The 20,448-nt window shown below is 43.6% G+C and overlaps 1 long non-coding RNA gene across 4 annotated transcripts in view; it reads left to right on the forward strand.

Moving 5' to 3' along the window:
- LOC119974635 overlaps positions 1–20,448 on the forward strand; it is a 155,471-nt gene that overhangs the window by 125,935 nt on the left and 9,088 nt on the right. For 3 of the 4 annotated variants that reach the window (XR_005462543.1, XR_005462540.1, XR_005462541.1), the window contains one exon: positions 2,834–3,267. This is a non-coding gene — a long non-coding RNA (uncharacterized LOC119974635). Of the gene's footprint in view, positions 1–2,833; positions 4,852–20,448 lie in introns of those variants that run through there. The other variant, XR_005462542.1, reaches the window with a different exon arrangement.

Here is a 20,448-nt window from a genome sequence, read left to right on the forward strand (position 1 = left end):
CCCGAAAGACGTGCTTGTTAGGTGAATTGGACATTCTGAATTTTCCCTCGGGTGTATTCGAACAGGTGCTGGAATGTGGCGACTACGGGCTTTTCAAAGTAGCTTTGTTGCAGTGTTGATGTAAGCCTACTTGCGACAATAATAAAGATTATTATTATGTGTAGAAATGGACCAGACTGAAACCCACAAAATATAAAAAAAACAGGGATTTCTATCGTGCTGAAATTCACATCTGGGCATAGTTTATAAAGAAATGTCGAACGTCTTTTTTAGCCATTATATGGAGATGCCAGCATTGGACTGAGGTGGGGCACAGTAAGAATTCTTACAGCACCAGTTTAAAGTCCAACAGGTTTATTTGGAATCACTAGCTTTTGGAACGTAGCTCCTTCACTAGCTCCAAAAGCTAGTAATTCCAAATAAACCTGTTGGACTTTAACCTGGTGTTGTAAGACTTCTTACTGTATCTTTTTTAGAATACTGGAATTAAAGTTTGATGCTTTGTTGATTCTGTTGTTCCTATTGCGATACTCTTGGTGTATCGATTTTCAGTGGAATATGTGGATGATGTGGTCCTGTATTTTACCAATAAATGTTAGTATTCAGAAATCAAATTATTCATGAGAACAGCTTTTCATCGTTCTCCACACTTTATTGGATTGTAGCTTATGAAAGAACTGGGGTGGGATTCTTCGAAAACCGGCGGGGCAGACATCTCCGGCACGAAGGAGTGGCGTGAACCACTCCGGCGTTGGGCCGCCCCAAAGGTGCGGAATCCTCTGCACCTTAAGGGTCTAGGCTGGCGCCAGAGTGGTTTGCACCGTGCCGCCCGGCACGGAAGGGGCTTGGCGCCACGCCAACCTGTGCCGAAGGGCCTCTGCCGGCCAGCGCGAGTTGCCGCATGTGCGGGAGCGCCAGCGTGTGCATGCGCAGGATTGTTCATCTCCACGCGGCCATCGCGGATTGTTACAGTGGTTGACACGGAGGAATAGAGTGCCCCCACGGCACAGGCCCACCCGCGGATCGGTGGGGTCCGATCCCCATGGGGGCACCCCCAGATCCTCCCACGCCCTTCCCCCGAGGACCCCGGAGGCCGCCTGCGGAGCCAGGTCCCGCCGGTAAGTACCTGGCGTAACATAGGCCAGTGGGATCGGCCGAAAACGGGCGGCCACTCGGCCCAATGCGGGCTGGAGAATCGTGGGGGGGGGGGGGGGAAACGCTGCCAACAGCCCCTGCCCGGCGTGGCGCGATTCCCGCCCACGCCAAATCCCCGGCACTGGGGAATTCGGCGTGGACGGGATTCACGCCACCCCCCCCCCCCCCCCCCCCCCCACCCCCCAACCTCCCCCGGCGATTCTCCGACCCGGAGGGGATTGGAGAATCCCGCCTCTAGTCTTTACAATTTAAATAGTGCTCACTGCCTGATACATGATATATCAGGGGTGGGCAAACTACGGCCCGCCAAAGGTCTTTATGCGGCCCACCAAGTCATTAAAAAAAAAATTTTTTTAAACATTTTTTTTTTAAGGTTAATGGGGGGGGTGGGGGGGCTGTTGGGTTACTTACTGGTATAGGGTGGATACGTTGACTTGAGTAGGGTGAACATTGCTCGGCACAACATCGAGGGCCGAAGGGCCTGTTCTGTGCTGTACTGTTCTATGTTCTATATGAGGCGCCCAGAATCATAACCGGGTGAAGTAATTATTTTACTTAATATACTATGCGGCCCTTTAAAATTGTGAATTTCTGAATGTGGCCCTTGCACGGAAAAGTTTGCCCACCCCTGTGATATATGCATTATTGGAAAAAGTTAAAAGTGCACTACAATACAATTTTCAAGCTCTCTAGAAATGAAAAAAATGTGCATTTCCAGTCTCTTGTTTAAAAGTCCTTGAATGGCAAAAAAATAATTTGACTACAGTTTGCAATGGTTTATAGATTTTCAAGTTATTTTCTTCCAATCAATAACTAATCAACTTTATTGTACTTTTTCCGCCAATTTGGATTTGGTAACTTTTTTGAATTTATTTTGTCTATTTATGGTTATCTTTATCCCTTTTATTAACAACAATTCCTCTTTATAAAAGATTTGTTTTATTTCCTCTGCTGATGATGGAAAAACATTGAGTAGTAAGTAAAAAAAAAAGAGGAAAATAAAATTACTGAACACTTAAGAAACCAAAAAAAGTTAAATATAAACATATGAAGGTTGCAAAATGAATAGAAAATATTTTAACATAGTAAATGTGTTAAATGTCCCTCCCTCCCAGAAATACAACTTTTATTATAGTATCATTCCCGTTAGGCATGAAAGAAACCAAAACTTTTAAGTTTCACTTTTTGTTATTTTCAAAATGGACTTTTGCTTGATCACAAGATGGCTGCTACAGGTCTCCTGATGGCAAGGGTGTCGACTGTTTCTAGAAAGTTCCAGCAGCAGTTCCTAGAACAAATAATTGCTCCCAAAGCTTGTGGAATCTCGCACCTCACTGTACAGATCCTTTGTAATCAACAATGCAGAGGACGTGTAGACAAAGTGGCTCCCCAACCTGAACTATCATAAAAATGAGAGATTGAAACTTGTTATACTTGAAGAGATGAGACAAAGTGGCTCCCCAACCTGAACTATCATAAAAATGAGAGATTGAAACTTGTTATACTTGAAGAGATGATAATAGCTACCTCATGTCTCTTCTAAGGGAGAACAGTGGATTCTAGACAAAAGGACAGAAACTGATTTTTAAGCTGCAATCAATCCATTAATGGGTCACATCACATTACCCAAGCCTCTGACCTTGTGGACAATTTTAACACTGTATCTTTGGCCTCACAGGGAGTCTGCTGTTTAACATCCAACCTGTGAACACCAAGAAGCAGGACTCCAGGCCGAACAATAGCCTGCTCCTCAAAGCCCGTCCGTGCTGGAAGATTTCCTACCATCGCCTGCAGAATTGACCCAGTCTCTACCAAATTTACCTTGCAGTATCAGCACCAACCTTAAAAAGAACTCTACGACTTTGATCTTCAGCCAGCTGCACTCGACTTCCTAAGTGAAATCACTCCTCTCACCGGACTAACTCAGGACTCTGATAATCGTGTGAACTGATATTTATTTATGTCGTTCTTTTATTGCCACCATCCATAGTTGTAAAACTTTGTTTTTCTATCCCCACTTTATGTGTGCGTGTGTACATACGTGCACGTGGTGTGATGTTGTGAACAGGGTCGATAGGAATGCGGAATTGGAAACACAAACAGATCCACCAGGTTTGAGTGTGTAAATAAATGATGAAGCAACTTATTTAAAATTAGATCACAAAAATGGAGGGTTTGGGAAACACGACACAGCCTACTTAAAGCAATTCAAAAACACCTTCAGATTTTGGACAGTCAGTGAGAGGTTAAAGAAGTTCCGTTTGCCTTTCTCTCCTGCCCATAATAATAGGTGCAACTAGTGGGTTTGAAATAGTATAAAGAGGGAGAGAGACTGTTGTGATGATGGAGAAAAAAACTCATGGAATATATACATGGAAATGTTGACCTGAGTTTTATATTTTAAAATGGACACAACCCTCTGAAGATGGCTGAGAACGTACAGTTAGTCACTGACAGGAATGGCTGCAAGGTGTACCTATAATGGACACTGGAGATTGAGAAATGAATAGAAAATAGGTTTACACAGTTTCTGTGTTTCCAGACAAGGTACTTCTAAAAGCATCTAAGGACTGATTACCATCTCTGCTAAAGACTAAGGAACATAATGGCTACCTCATCTAAAAGGCTTCCTGTCTGTGTTTGCCTTGCTGGTTTGAGTGTGTCTGTGCAATTGGATTCAGGGTCCAGTTGGAACACACAAGAAGGGGGTTCAAAAGCTAGCTACTTGTCGACCTACATGCATCCTATGTCTGCCGTGTGTGTGTGTGTGCGTGCTGTGAGGAAAATCAGCTGGAAGTTTTTCATGCTGAAGGTGTGTGATACAGTAACCAAAACAGGGCCACTGAAACAATAGCCATCTTTTACAGGAATATAAAAATACCCCCTCTGACTGGAGAAGTTTACCAGCTAGCAAAAAGGGATCACAGCTAGAAATAAAACTTAAATATCGCTACCAAACCACAGGACACTAAACCAAAGAATCTACTATTCGCCAGCAGAAGTCACCTATACTGGAATCAATTTGTAATGGCCACAACACTTCATCATCTACTCTTCACAAATCAAGGACTGTTCCACATAACTTTTTATTTTCTTACTATTGGACTCGGTTCTTTCTTCTAGTTCATATATATGTAGATACACGTGTTTTATCATATCTCCCTATCACTTTAGCAAGTTTAGGAACTTATTCCATCTAAACTCAAATAGGCCTGATTAAATTGGCACCTTTTCAAGCATGACTATTGGGTCTGTAAAAGGTACCTAAGGGAAAGGGAACCTTGTTAGATTAAACTTTGTTATTACCAGCATAGAGTGAGTTGAATAAGGACAGTCAGTCAACCCTCATTGACCCGGGTTTATGACACTTTGGGGGTGTCCTCGCTGGTTGGGGACAAATCTAGGGGCCTCGCCTGGATCAACAACTTTTGGGGACCCCCCACCTGGAGCTGGTTCTAACAAGATACTCAATTGATTATTTATTTAGACATGATGTAGGACGTAAATAATATGAGAATTTGACATTTCCAACTATTTACAAAGCAACAGATGGGTCTCAAATTCAGTTCATATACTGAAAGTTGGCCTTGGAGTATAAAGTACAGATCATAAATTAATGACCATCCCATTTCTCTTGCAGCAGTGTGTAGTGTCATGTAGGTGAGCTTCTAAATAAAAAAAAGTAATGGTTCTGTGGGTAGCTGTGCATCATTATGTAATGACATGTGGAGGTCATAGTAATGCTACATTCCCTACTGTTTTCCAAGTTTGCTGAAGATATCTCACGTCAGTTAGTGGGTTCAATACTCATTTTGTTCTGTAATAAATCCAGTTCTTCTGAGAATAAGATGTTAATTGCGAAACACACAGTTGTTAACCTTCACTTAAGAACTGGCAATGTAGACAACTTCAGCTTTGTTTGCTGTGCTAACTGGAAAATTTTAAAATGTGAATCTGCTGCAGTGAACATTCTCCTGTCCCCTTCTCAGCCTAAAAAAAGGACAATGTATATATGAACACTATATTGCTTGCGTAAGAGGCTCAAAATGCAGCTTCTTTTTGTGAACAGCAAATAATATTCCAGATGATTGGACTCTGAAATATAGACAAAAATGTAGAACATATCCAGTTGGTTAATCAGCATCATTGGGGGAAAAAAATGAAGTTAGCCGGTGGACGTGCTTTTCGGCATCGGAGGCGGCCCACCAGCAGGATCTACCAGTCCCGCTGTTGTCAACGGGGTTGCCCATTGACTTCACCTCTCGTCACCGGGAAACCCGTCCACTGGTGTGGGACCAGAATAGCCCACCTTGGCCCACCGGTGTGAACAGTTGGTAAATCCCGTCCTGTGTTTCAGGCTTTCAAATTTTTCCTCAGGATTAGGAAATAATACGGATGAATGCAAGAAGTCAATGGGAATTAGGGGGGTGGAATCTTGACTGGTTGAAGTCATATCTAGCACAAAGGTAAATGGTTGTGGTTGTTGGAGGTCAATCATCTCTGTTCCAACATCAAAAGCAGCTAAGTAGTTTCACTTCCTCTTTTGAATGGCAGAAAGTACTTAGCTCCTTTTGGTATGGCAACCAGCTTTCAATCATAGCAAGAGTGTTTATCAACACTGGTTAGCACCAATGCATAGTACTTGCGATGCATTCAAGGGTGAAGGGAAAGATCAAAAAATAATCCACCAAGCAGCTGTGCCTGACACACACAAACTGTCAACCACAGGCTAGTGAAAGGTTTTTCTCAGTGAAATTGAAAAGGAGTTTTGCATTTTAAAGGTTGTCAGGGGATTTGAAGCCGTTTCAAGCATTCTGGGCTTTCAAGGAAGCCTTTGACACTTTTAATAGCTGCGGCTTTAAATATTTTTCACTGTACTGCCTGGGCTGCCCTTCAGCTTTCAGGCACGTGTACTGATGGGGTGACTTCTGGGGGGTTTGATGGGGATGACTGATGGGTGTTTCTGATGGGTGGCTGAGGAGGTCAGTAGGGGGAACTGTGTTCCCCTTGTGCATGTGTGCTGTGGGGGGGGGGGGACCTGTTTTTCTTGAGGTGAGGAACTCGCACCTGGGCGCTACTCCCAGTGCCAGCAGGGACCAGTCACAATTTACCGCTGGCGGGAGCACTTAGGCTCCAGAATGGAGAATCCAGGCCAATGAATTACTTTCCATAAACAAGTGCTTTCTTATTCAATCAACCAAAACACAAATTTTAGATCTTTTCTGTACCTTTTACTAATAACTGTTCCCAAGTTTCACCGATACAGCTTGTGTTCAATCTGAATTTTTGAAGTTGCAAATGGGGATAGAAGCAAAATGAAAACTGGGCGGGATTCTCTGATCCTGAGGCTTACTCTTGACGCTGTCGGAAACGACGTAATGTTTCCCGACGGCACCAACACAGCCGCTGTATCAGCAATTTTGGCCCCTACAGGCGGCCAGCAGGGCGCGGGAGCAGTTCACGCTGCTCCAGCTGCTGATCCGGTCCTGGAATGGGGGCCGGGGGGGTGCTGGGTCTGGCGCGAACCCGCGCATGCGCAGTCCCACCGGCGCGATTTCCGCGCATGCGTGGTGTCTCCCTTGTCCGCGCCGGCCCCGACTGAACATAGCGCATCAGTACAGGGGCCGGCACGGAATTAAAGAGGCCGGTACACGGAGGCCATCCCACTGATCGGTGGGTCCCGATCGGAGTCAGGCCACATCGGAAGCCCCTCCCAGGGCTGAACACCACTAATCCCCCCCCCCCCAAACAGGCCGCCACCCGACCCTTCAACGCCGAGGTCCCGCTGGCTCAGAGCAGGTTAGAAAGGCGCCGGCAGGACTCTTTTTTTTTAACGGCCACTCGGCCCATACGGAGCGGAGCGTAGAGCGGCCCCCCGACCGGTGCGGCGCCGACCACGCCGGCCCCAATGACTGGGCATCGGCGCGGCATGGTGTGATTCACGCGGCCCCCCCCGGCGTTTCTTCGACCCGCCGCGGGGTCGGAGAATCCCGCCCACTAACTCTCCATTGGAATTGGAAACGACTCGGAGGAAAATTGATTCAGAAAAACTGTATACGGCATGTTAAACAGCTAAAGCTGAGTTACATAAGGACTATGGTGACCCATTAATTCTTGAGATTGTGACCTGCCTTGGGATCAACAATGAGTCGGCACTCTGATCTCCACTAATGTTTGGGTCCAAGTTCAGTTCATTTCTGGAATGTGGGGTAAAAGAAGAGTGGGATGAATTGGATGACTCAAAGAACCAGTGAAAAGATGACGGACTGAATGGCCTACTCTGCTGTATAATTCAATTATCTGACCAGAGTAACTGGACTATGCGGGATGATTGACAAAATGAACGTGATACTTTATGCTGCAATGGATGGATAAAGATTGTTGCGTTGCAATAATTTTATCAGATCTACGCTGATCTTAAGTTTACTGCACAAAATGTGAAGAACCAAACACTTTTTAAAAACTAATATAGTCAAATAAACTGATTATAAAATGAATAACATGACAGTGATTGACTACCCTCCTCTCTTTATGGGCTGTTGGAAAACTCAATAAAATTCACTGTAAAATATAATGAAATTAGTTGAGGCATATCAGGATGACTGGAATTTATTAAGGAAGATTGTTTTACAACACAATATTTGTCAATTATGTAAATCAATAATATGTGTAGTGTCTCATGAAAATTGAAGTTAATTGTATTATTATACAGACAACTCCTACTGTAATTATGCTCCTCGAGTTTTGTTAATAAAATTTAGTGGTATTACAATAACCTCTTGTTTTTCTGCCCCTTCAGCTTTTCTGTACCTCCCTCTTTTGCGGGAACAGACTAGCTAAATGGAACTATAATATAATGGCAATAACAAATAACTACCTGAAGGGGATATTTGAGAAACTTTATATTTCTGGCTGCATGTTGGTTTTAGGAAAAAGAGAGAAGGAAAAAGGAAGATTAGTGGTGCATTGGTCAAATAATCTATTTTATAACACTGGAGAGATGTTATTTGAGGGTTCAGACAAACTATTTGGTTCAGTTAATAAAAGAGGAGCTATTATCTAAATGGATGTATACAATAGGTCACCAAATAGCAGGAAAAAAGATAGATGGATATTTCTTTAGGCAAATTTTGAAAAGATGCAAGAACTTTCAACCGGCTGGGTCACTGTCTGTGTGGAGTCTGCACGTCCTCCCCCTGTGTGCGTGGGTTTCCTCCGGGTGCTCCGGTTTCCTCCCACAGTCCAAAGATGTGCGGGTTAGGTGGATTGGCCATGCTAAATTGCCCGTAGTGTCCTAATAAAAGTAAGGTTAAGGGGGGGTTGTTGGGTTACGGGTATAGGGTGGATACGTGGGTTTGAGTAGGGGTGATCATGGCTCGGCACAACATTGAGGGCCGAAGGGCCTGTTCTGTGCTGTACTGTTCTATGTTCTAACTGCAGAGTAGTTTCCATAAGAACATAGGAGCAGGAGTGGGCCATTCAGCCCATTGAGCAGTTTTCCCAACTATCCCCCATATTCCTTTCTGTCGTTGGTATTTAGAAATCTGTCAATCTTTGCTTTAAACATACTCAATGACTGAGTTTCCACAGCCCTCTGGGGTAGAGAATTTCAGTGATTCACAATCTTTTATGAGGGCCACAAAGAATCCAGCACGAGTTTGTGGAGTCAAACAGAAAGTAACTTTATTTACAATAATATGTTTACAGTAATATGTTTAGCTCACTCGGCTAAATCACTGGCTTTTAAAGCAGAGCAAGCAGGCCAGCAGCACGGTTCGATTCCCGTACCAGCCTCCCCGGACAGGCGCCGGAATGTGGCGACTAGGGGCTTTTCACAGTAACTTCATTGAAGCCTACTCGTGACAATAAGCGATTTTCATTTTATTTTCATTTCATGTAACAGTGCACTAATATTCCACTACTGGTCAACTCTATTTACACAACTGCACTGCTAATGATTGCACTCCCCCCCCCCCCCCCCTCCCCCCCCCCCGGGGCCACCTCATTGGGGGCGCTTAGGACCATGGGGTAACCAGTCGTCCCCAGCCGATAGGATCCGGGAAGGTTATAACAACAACACTCTGCGTAAAACAAATTCTCCTAATCTTGGTCCTGAGTGGCTTCGCCCTTTATTTTGAAATTGTGTCCCCTATTTTTAGACTCCCCAACCAGGGTGGAAAAATAAATATCTATTTCTATTCTGTCTATCCCTAAAACTATTCTGCAGATATCATTGAGATAATCTCTCATTCTTTGAAATTCAAGAGAATACAAGCCCAGTTTCCCCAAGCGCTTTCCATAGGACAATCCCGCCATGTTAATGGAGGGGACTTCAATTATCCTAATGTGTATTAGGATAGTAACAGTGTAAGGGCAAAGAGAGGAAGGAATTCTTCAAATGTGTACAAGCAAATGTTCTTGTTCATTGTATTTCCAACTAATGAGAAGGAAGTAGCACTAGATCTAGGTCTTGGAAGTGGCGTGTGTTTCAATGGGGAGCATTAGAATTATGGAAAAGGCCAAGGAATGAGCAAGTGTCAAAATACTTAACAGTAAAGTGCTAACTTCCATGAATTGAAAAGGGATCTGGTCCAGGTTGATTTAAATCAAATATTAGTAAGCAAAATAGTAATTGAAAAGAGGGAGGAGGTGATAGATCAGTCACAGAATAGATATATTTCCATGAGGGGGGAAGGAAGGGCACTGAAGGTTTGAGTTCACCAGAATGACAAAAGATATAGAAATTAAATTGAAGCAGGAGAAAAGATATGATGAATGTAAAGTTGTAAAACAATGGAGAACCAAGCGGAATATTGACAGAAAAGAGGAGATTTATAAAAAGTGAATAAGAATTGGAAAACTAAAGGGCGGGATTCTCCCCTACCCGGCGGGGCGGGAGATCCTGGCGGGACGGAGTGGCATGAACCACTCCGGCGTCGGGCCGCCCCAGAAGTACGGAATCCTCCGCACCTTCAGGGGCTAGGCTCACCCCGGAGTGGTTTGTGCCCCTGGCTGGCGGGAAAGGGGCTTGGCGCCATGTCAACCGGCACCGAAGGGCCTCCGCCGGCCGGCGCGAGTCAGCACATGTGCGGGAGTGCCAGTGTGTGCTGGCATCATCCCCGTGCATACGCAGAGGGCTTCGCTTCCGCACCGGGAATGGCGGATGACCACAGCCCTGGTGCGGAAGGATAGAGTGCCTCCACGACACAAGCCCGCCCGCGGATCGGTGGGCCCCGATCGTGGGCCAGGCCACCGTGGGGGCACCTCCCGGGGCCAGATTCCCCCCACCACCCCCCAAGAACCCCGGAGGCCGCCCGCGCTGCCAGGTCCCGCCGGTAAGGGACGTACTCCAATTTACGCCAGCGGGACTGGCAAAGAACAGGCGGGACTTCGGCCATCGCGGGCCGGAGAATTCGGGCAGCCCCGGGCCCATTGAGTCACGCCGGTCCCCGCCATTCTCCGAGGCGGGAGGCGCGACTCGCGCTGGCCCGATTTTTGGGGGGTGGGAGAATTTGGAGGACGGTGGGGGCGGGATTCACGCCGACCCCCAGCGATTTTCCGACCCGGCGGGGGGTCGGAGAATCCCACCCAAAGTATGAGAATAGATAGTGGCTAACATAAATTGAATCTTGCTTTTTAGAAGCACATGGACAGGAAAAGGACAGTTAGAGGAAAGGTGGGCTGATTAGGGACCAAAATGGAAATAATTTCGAGGAGGCAGAGAGCATACCTGTCGTACTAAATTAGTACTTTACATCTCTCTTCACTAGAGCAGGCAAACTGTCAATATAGCAGTAAAGGAAGAATCAGCAGTGATATTGGACTGGATAAAAATAAACAGTAGGAACTTAAAAGTCTCAATAGTAGTAAAGTCACTCCACCCAAACAAGATTCCTGGGTGACTGAGGGAAGCAAGAGATGAATTTTTGGAGACTATGGTCACAATCTTGCAGTTTTCCTTGGGTATTGGAACGATGCCAGAGAATAGGGATTGCAAATGTTATGCCCCTGTTTGGGAAAGGGGGGAGGGATAAACATAGTAACTACAGGCCAGACAACTTAATGTCAGTGGATGAGTAACCTTTTTGAGACAGCAATCCTGGACAAAATTAATTTGCACTTGGAAAATAATTTGTAAGCTATCAAGAAAAGTACAATGAAGAGTATAGAGATGGTGGTGTATGGCTGGTTAGATAAGCAGCAGCATAATGTTGGGCTGAATGGGCTCTGTGAGTGCTGTATTACAATCCAAGACCAGACCTCAACAGTGGCAAGGGTACTGGACCGAAATCTGAATATTTTAGTTTATTTTGGAAGACTGTGCGGAAAGAATGTTTCGCTTCAGGGATGATTGCGTGAAAAGTTGGACTTTGGTATTTCAAAAAAAACTTTATGATGAATACAATATTAAACTCTAACTTCACACCTGAAAAGAACAGCTTGCAATTACCCTTAACATTTATACTCAATTTCCCATTAAACAACAAGAAAATAAGCTTACAGCTCTCAACCCAGTTTAAAAGCAGCAGGGCATAGAGTAATACTCCAGCGTGATGCCACCACCAAACACATCCTCCCTTCACTCCCTCTGTCAGCATTCTGCAGAGACCGTTCCCTCAGAGATAATCTGGTCCACTTCTCCACCATACCCAACTCTTCTACCATCACCCATGGCACCTTCCCATGCAATCACAGAAGGTGTAACAACTGCCCCTTTAACATCCCAGGCCCAACACACTCATTCCAGGTTAAGCAGCGTTTCACTTGCACCTCTTTCAATCAGGTCTATTGCATTCGCTGCTCCCAATGTGGTCTCTATATCGGAGAGACCAAACGCAGACTGGGTGATCGCTTTGCTGAGCATCTTCGGTCTGTGCGCATTCAGGATCCCGACCTTCCCGTTAGAATAGACATAGAACAGTACAGCACAGAACAGGCCCTTCGGCCCTCAATGTTGTGCCGAGCCATGATCACCCTACTCAAACCCACGTATCCACCCTATACCGTAACCCAACAACCCCCCCCCCCCCCCCCCCTAACCTTACTTTTTAATTAGGACACTACGGGCAATTTAGCATGGCCAATCCACCTAACCCGCACATCTTTGGACTGTGGGAGGAAACCGGAGCACCCGGAGGAAACCCACGCACACAGGGGGAGGACGTGCAGACTCCACACAGACAGTGACCCAGCCGGGAATCGAACCTGGGACCCTGGAGCTGTGAAGCATTTATGCTAACCACCATGCTACCCTGCTGCCCCGTTGCTTGCCATTTTAAAACAAGACCCTGCTCCCATGCCCACATGTCTGTCCTTGGCCTGCTGCAATGTTCCAGTGAAGCTGAACGCAAACTGAAGGAACAACATCTCATCTTCCGGTTAGGCACGCCCTTCCGGTCTCAACAGCGAATTTAACAACTTCAGATAATTAGCTCTACCCCTCCTCGACCCATTTGTTTTCATCCCATTTCATTTGAACTGTTTTTTACCATTTATTTCTCTCCTGTCTTTCTTTATTTATAATTAACCCCCCCACCTTATCCACCTTTCCTTACCCTTTCTCCCCTTTGGTTCCCCCTTCCCCTCCCCCCGCATCTACATCTGTCACAGTTTATCTTCTGATGTTAGTTTCCCTGCTAATTGGTCTTTCACACCTTTTGTTCTCTCTGGGGACTGTCTCTTTCCGCTTGGTTTCTGTATCTATTAGAACCCCGTTTCCCTGGGTTTCTGTGGCTATGATTCCTCGTTCGTTCTCACTCCACAGTATAAATATTTCCCACTTTCTCTGTATTATAGCTTCGACAAAGGTCATCTGTACTCGAAACATTAGCTCTTTTCTCTCCCTATTAATGCTGCCGGACCTGTTGAGATTTTCCAACATTTTCTCTTTGGATAGAGTAATACTTGCTTTGCAGAACAAATTTGGGCCCCAGTTAAAACCCCTGCAGCATCTGCCGAATGTCTTTAGATTACTGCTTCAACAGGGTTTTTTCAACCTTTTCTTTGTCTTCAGACAAGATTGCTCTGCTTTAAAATATTATTAATCATTTTTAACCTATCCTACTGGGAAAGAAAACTGCCTTTACTTGTGGTCTTAAACAGGGGTTGCCCGATCAGGATCCAATGCTTTTCTCCAAAGCTTTTTCAAAATGTCTTTCTCTCCCTCAGCTCCATTATCATCTCACCAAGCTGTAAAACAAATTCACTTTCCAGGGACTGAAAGCACATTAACCCCCCCAGGGACTGTCCGCAGTCAAACCACAGTGCATTAGCTCAGACTGAAAAACACATTCCTCTGTTAATTTCATCTTCTGGCTGCTAAAAGCTCCCAGGATCTGCAAAACAGAATCTTTTTTTTAAAAAAAGGACCACCGCAGTCAATCACACTCTAACCCTAGACTTTCAACCCTTAAATTGCCCAATACATTTATATTCCAATTTTCCTAAAATTCTCCATTTGTCTTACTCCCCTTAAAAAAAACTAACCAGCAATATAAACAGATGGCTTCATTTTTAACTTTAAACATTTCTTATGATTACATGTAACTTACAATGTGTAAGATATAAGATAAACAGGCAAATATAAACATGAATATAGTCAATTTTATTTTTTCTCACATGTTAGTCGTGATTAGGGGCTCGTTTACCTCACTGGGCTAAATCGCAGGCTTTTAAAGCAGACCAAGCAGGCCAGCAGCACGGTTCGATTCCCGTATCACCCTCCCCGGAAGGCGCCGGAATGTGGCAACTCGGGGCTTTTCACAGTAACTTCATTGAAGCATACTCGTGACAATAAGCGATTTTCAATTTTTCATTTTCATAAAGCATCAGCAATCACATTTTCTCTTCCTGCCACATTCCTGCCAAAATTTCCTAAATTAAATGGTTGTAACAATCTCCATCTGAATAGTCTTGCGTTTGTTACATTTTTCCAAGAATTTTAATGGATGAAGATTTGTATATACATTCATCTCAGATATATTGTTCCTAACATAAATGTTAAAATGTAATGCCAATACTAAACTCAATGTCTTCTTCTCAATGGTCGAATATTTCCTTTGCTTAATATTGAGTTTCCTAGAAAAATACCCGTTTGATCTTTCAATTCTTTCATTGTCTTCCTACATTAGTGCAGAACCGACATCCACATTACTTGCATCAATTGGCACCTTAAATAGCTTGGCATAATTAGGCGTCATCAACCCTCGTGCAGTGGTGAACACAGTCATTATAGAACACCTCCAATGCGGAAGGAGACCATTCAGTCCATCAATTCTGCACTGACCCTTTGAAAACCCACCCTACCTAGGTCCAATCTCCTGCCCTATTCCTGAAACCGCACCTCATCCACTACCCTGCACATCTTTGGACTTTGGGAGGAAACCAGAGCACCCGGAGGAAATCCACACAGAGACAGGGAAAATATACACACAGTGACACAAGGTCGGAATTGAGCCTAGGTACCTGGCGCTGTGAGGCAGCAGTGCTTGCCACTGTGCCGCCCTGTCTTCAAATTATCGAATGCCTCCTGACATTTTGACGGCCACTGAAATATTTTTGTGTATTTTTAGAAGTTCATTCAGTGGAGCAACGACGCTGCTGAAATTTGGCACGAATTTCCAGGAGAAACCATTCATACCCAGAAATCTCAGAACTTCTTTTCTAGTTGATGGTATTGGAAATTCTCCGATTAACTTTCGTTTTCACATTCCATGGGACTATCTGACCATGGCCTAAGGATGTGTCTTGAGTTTTCGCACATTCACTCCTCGCCAAAGTTGCCACCAATCCAGCTTCCTTCAGTCGATTTGAATAATTCTTTCAAATGTTCCAAATACTCCTTCCATGTTTTACCGAACACCACCAAATCGTCAATGTACACTGCACAATAGTTTAGTCCAGAAATGACTTGGTTTCCTTCTGTCTGTCATTCTTATCAAATAATTCACCTCACTCAATTCCCTTTCAATTTGATAAGGGCCACTAAATGGTGCTTTTAATGGTTCACCTACAATTGATAACAATACTAGTATTTTCTCCCCACTAACAAAGCTACAAAGGCGTGATCTAACCAAATTGCAACAAAGTCCCGTGACAAGGGCATTTAGTAGGATGTTTCCCGGCTCTCTCAGGGCCGAGAAACACCATGGTATCTATCGATACTTTGCTGCAATTCGGGGCCTCAGCGTGGAACGTCCCGCCGAGGCCGCACTTCCGTTTCCTGCACCGAGGAACTCCACCCGCTGGAACTCCTCCGTGCAGGAAGAGATAGTGATACCATTTTTAAATAGCATCCCGATTGCTTGACGACCTCCCCCCACCCACCTCCCGACGCAACCCCCGACTGATCTATAGGGGAGTGCTCGAGGAACCCCCTCAACTCTTCTCACATGGGCACGGCATCCCCAGCACGGGAAAAATGTCAGCCCAGCATCCTGGCTGTGCCTCTGCCAGCTGGCAGTGCCAGCTAGCATCCAGGAGGCAGTGTCCGGGTGCCCGGGTGGCACCAACCGCACCAGGATGCCAGCATGCCCAAAGGGTAATCGGCAGGGTGCCTCCAATCCCCTGGGATACTCCCCCCAAGAGCCGTATTCACCAATTTCTCTTTGATCAATTTAGTAGTCCTCTCACCTAATGAAATGAAAATGAAAATCACTTATTGTCACAAGTAGGCTTCAAATGAAGATACTGTGAAAATTCCCTAGTCGCCACATTCTGGCGCCTGTTCGGGGAGGCTGGTACGGGAATTGAACAGTGCTGCTGGCCTGCCTTGGTCTGCTTTAAAAGCCAGCAATTTAGCCCTATGCTAAACCAAACATCAATTCAAATAGACTGAATTTAGTTGATTTGTTTGGTACGTTCCTAATTGCAAACAATTCCTTTATCCCAATCGTCTGGATAATCTTGACTATAGGACCTCAACATTGTCTTTAGAGTTTGATGCCATCTTTCTAATGCCCCTTGTGATTCCGGATGTTACGTTGTTGAGTTACATTGCTTTATTCCTAAAATTTGGATCCCTGAACTGATTGAATTTCTTTTGATAGTCTTTTGATTAATAAATTTGGTTATCTCCTCTACAACCCTCTTAGATGTATTGTTTCTTAATGGAGTTGCCTCCAGACATCTAGTAGACAACATCCATTATAGTCAATGGGTATGGATTCCCTCTTTGGTTTTAGGCAGGGATCCCAAGCAATCAATTAGACCTCTAGTAAAAGGTTCCTCAAATGCTGCAATGGCTATTAAAGGTGCTGGATTGGTTACCACCAGAGTTTTCCCTATTACCTGATGCATGACAAGCACGGCAAAATTCATCTACATCCTTATGCAGTCCAGACCAATAAAAATATTTTTGTATTTTTGCTCGAGGTTTCCTTACTCCTAAATAACCCCTACTGGAATTTCATACGCTACCTGCAAAACTTCCTTTCTGTAACCCATTGGTAATACCACTTGATGAACTTCTGCCCATTTCTCATCTGCTTGAATATGTAATGGTCTTCATTTTCTCATCAATACATTATTTCTAATGTAATAAAACCCTCTGGTATATACTCAGATTCTATTTCCGTATACGCTTTCTAATACAACTGTTTTATCTCAAATTCATTTTTCTGTAATTCAACTAACTTTTTTGAGCTAAAGATATGAATGAAAATGAAAATCGCTTATTGTCACGAGTAGGCTTCAATGAAGTTACTGTGAAAAGCCCCTAGTCGCCACATTCCGGCGCCTGTTCGGGGAGGCTAGTACGGGAATCGAACCGTGCTGCTGGCCTGCTTGGTCTGCTTTAAAAGCCAGAGATTTAGCCCAGTGTGCTAAACCAGCCCCGGGGGGATATCCACTTCATCCACCACTTGCTCTTGTTCTTTACCAACCATCTGATCAAACATGGTTTATGACAACTGAACCTCAGCCTCCCCATCGGTACTCCGCAAGCTATTTTCCTCCTGTCTCAATCTGTGGCTTTGTGATCTTGTTACCACACAATCAGGAAACACTCCTGGATATACCTCTTGCAACATCTCAGTTGTTTGACTTTCCACTGGCTTTTCAACTACAGCAAGCTGCACTCCCACCTGTGATCAAGCTATAAAAGTACCTAGCATAAATTGTACTCCTGAAAAAGGTCATTTTTATATTACTCCCACCACTTCACTTTTCACCAGACTTTCTAACCTTACCTTACACAGTGGCATACTATTACTCTCACCACTAATTCCACATATTACCACCTTCTCTGGCAATACTCCCTCCAAACTACATATCTCCTTATCTCTCACCATTAAAGATTGAATTGCTCCTGTATCCCTTGAGATCCTAATCTCCTTACCAACTCTATCTTGTACACACGAGTAAACCTTACCTTCACAAGTAAACTCCTTAAAAGAGTTCTGGTACCTGCTTATCCACCAACCTCTGAACAGGCTGTCCACTCTTTTGCCCTTCTTAGACTGGGACAATGTTTTTTTCTTCCCACTTTAATAAACTCCACTAGCTTATCCTGTTTTACGCGAGTCTGTCTTCCCAGTATTTTTCTTTAGCCACCAACACTGCAACTTCACATGTTCAACTTTATTATAATGGAAACGCTTAAGGTTTCTTACCTCTCTTCCACTATCAAAGTTTTCCTTTTTACTCTGAGCACACTGTCCTTAACATCACCAACTAAATCTTTGCATGGACCACCTGCAAATTTCTCATTTCCTTAGTTTCTATTCTTCTCAGGTTAAAATTGATATCAAAAAATGAAACTTTCCTTTGTGCCATTTCTGCTGCCTGTTTAGCAGTTTTAACTCTTTGCTCTTCCACATTGGTTCTCTTTGCTGTGGGACATGAATCTTCAAATTTCTCCAAAATAATTGTTTCCCTACGATCTTCATATGTTTGGTCTATTTTTAATCTCTTATCCACCTATTGAAATTATTTTGTTTAATTCTTTTGAACTCTATATATGTCTGACTTAGTTGTTCCCTTAGATTTTGAAACTTTTGTCTATAGGCTTCTGGCTAGTTAATCTGTTTTTTGAACCAACATAGTTTTTGGCCAAATCAATTGTCTAACCACTTCCTCAAATGAGATAAAAAAAAGGCTTCCACATCTTTCTGATCAAATCTTGGCAATGCTTGACTATGTTAAAACTTTTGACTTGGAAGTAATTCTTCTTTCTCTAGACTTTCCTCAGCTTCCACCTTTAACTCCAACCTTTTAAGTTGATGTTCTCCTTGCAGTGCCAGTTTCCAAAGTTCAAAGTCTCCCTTATCCCTTTCTTCCTTTGCTAATTTTTCTATTTCTACCTCAATCTTCCTCCTTTCCATTTCCTTTTGAAAAGCCCTCTCTTTTTCTTTTTCTTCTGCCTTTTCTTTCATTTCCAGTTTTTTCATTTCTATTTGTAATTGAATTCAGCTAATTCTAATGATTCAGGCTGCCTCTCTGGCAAATTTAAATATTGAGTTATGGTTTGTATTATCTCTACCTTCCTCACCCCTTTAAATAAAGTTAACTGCAGCTTCTCTGCCAAACCCAAAAGTTTTGCTTTAAGCTCCCTTTTGTAAATGATCACGAATAATCTCTTCCAAACCCAGGAACGTTGTTGCAACTTAAAGAGCCATCTCCAGTCATTCCATATTTAAATTTCAAACCTGAACGAATGCAAATGTTCCACACAAACGCACTGTCTTTGAATTCAATAACCGCAAGCCAAACAAGGAATTATACTTAAGATGCCGAATGAGCCCCCAATTTTTATTACAATCCCAGACCAGACCCCAGCAGTAGCTAGGATGCTGGACCGAAACTCCAATATTTTAGTTCATTTTTTAAGACTATGCGGAAAGAATGATTCCAGGGGTGATGGCATGAAAAATAGGGCTTGGGTATTTTAAAACAAAATTTTATTATGAATACAATATTAAACTCCATAACGTCATACCCGAAAAAACAGCTTAACACTTAACATTACTACTCAATTACCCATTAAATAACAAGAAAAGAAACATACAGCTCTCAATCTAGCTTGCAAATCAGCAGGGCATGGAGAGTAAAACTTGCTGTGCAGAACAGATTTGGGTCCCAGTTAAAATCCCTGCAAACTCTGGCTGAATATTTTCAAATAGCTGCTTCAACTGGATTGTTTCAGCCTCTTCCTTGTCTTCAGACAAGATTGCTCTGCTTTAAAATATTAATAATATTTTTAAAAATATCCCACTGGTAAAGAAAACTGCCTTTACTTGTGGTCTAAAACACAAGGGTTGCCAGATCAAACTTCAACTCTTCTCTCCGAAACCTTTTTTTTCAAAATGTCTCTCTTTCCCTTAGCTCCACCCAGCAAAGACATCATCTCCCCAAGTCGAAAAAAAAATCACTTTCCACAGACTGAAAGCACGTTAACTCCCTGGGGACTGACCTCAGTCAAACCACAGTGCATTAGCCCAGACTGAAAAACCCTCTCCTCTGTCAATTTCGCCTTTTGGCTGCTAAAACGCTCACAAGATCCGAAAAAGGGATTCTTTTTTTTTAAAAGGGCCACTGCAGTCAATCACACTCTAACCCTAGGCTTTGAACCCTTAAATTGTCCAATATGTTCATAATCCAATTTTCCTAAAATCCTCCATTCATCACAGCTGTATCGTTCTTTGATTCTATTGCGCTGCAGTGCGCCTGAATTGGGAGTAGCAGGGCAATTTTATTTCCAGAGATTTGACACTTATTAGCAATTGGATGCCAGGTTAGGTGGAGAAAACATTGACTTTGATACAAAACTGGAGTATGGTACTGATCCAAAATGCCACTCCCGTCAGGCTCGGCTGTTCTCGGTGAATAAGTAATTTTATCTGAGTATTGACCTGCTTCCATTCAGACCACTTTGTCCTGTGTGGCCTGTGGTGCATAGACTCAGTGGGTATGCTGAGTTTTTATTTCTAGCCGCAGATGTAGTGCTTCTGTTGTGAGCTGTGGCTGAAGCTTATTATTATGTCAGCAGTACAGTGATTTTCTGGTTGAATTCTAATCGTGTGAGCATCGGAGATTGGTTCCTTTAACCATATTCATAAGAAATAAATCACTTCGCTGTCAGGCTACCAACACCTTTATCTTTGGATCTTAAATTGCAGTGGTGTAGAAAGGGGCATTTATCTATCAAAATTTAGCAGTGTTGATCTCAATGGGGGTGGAATCTCTGCAGTTTTTGGCAGAGTAGTGGCAAAATTATAGAACATTTTAGGAAAATAAGGTGTGATATGAGATGGTCGAAGTGATTTAGAACATAAATTCCTCTTTTGTGCCATTCAA

The sequence above is a fragment of the Scyliorhinus canicula genome, chromosome 12, assembly GCF_902713615.1.
Source record: "Scyliorhinus canicula chromosome 12, sScyCan1.1, whole genome shotgun sequence".
In the NCBI taxonomy this organism is placed as follows: Eukaryota; Metazoa; Chordata; class Chondrichthyes; order Carcharhiniformes; family Scyliorhinidae; genus Scyliorhinus; species Scyliorhinus canicula.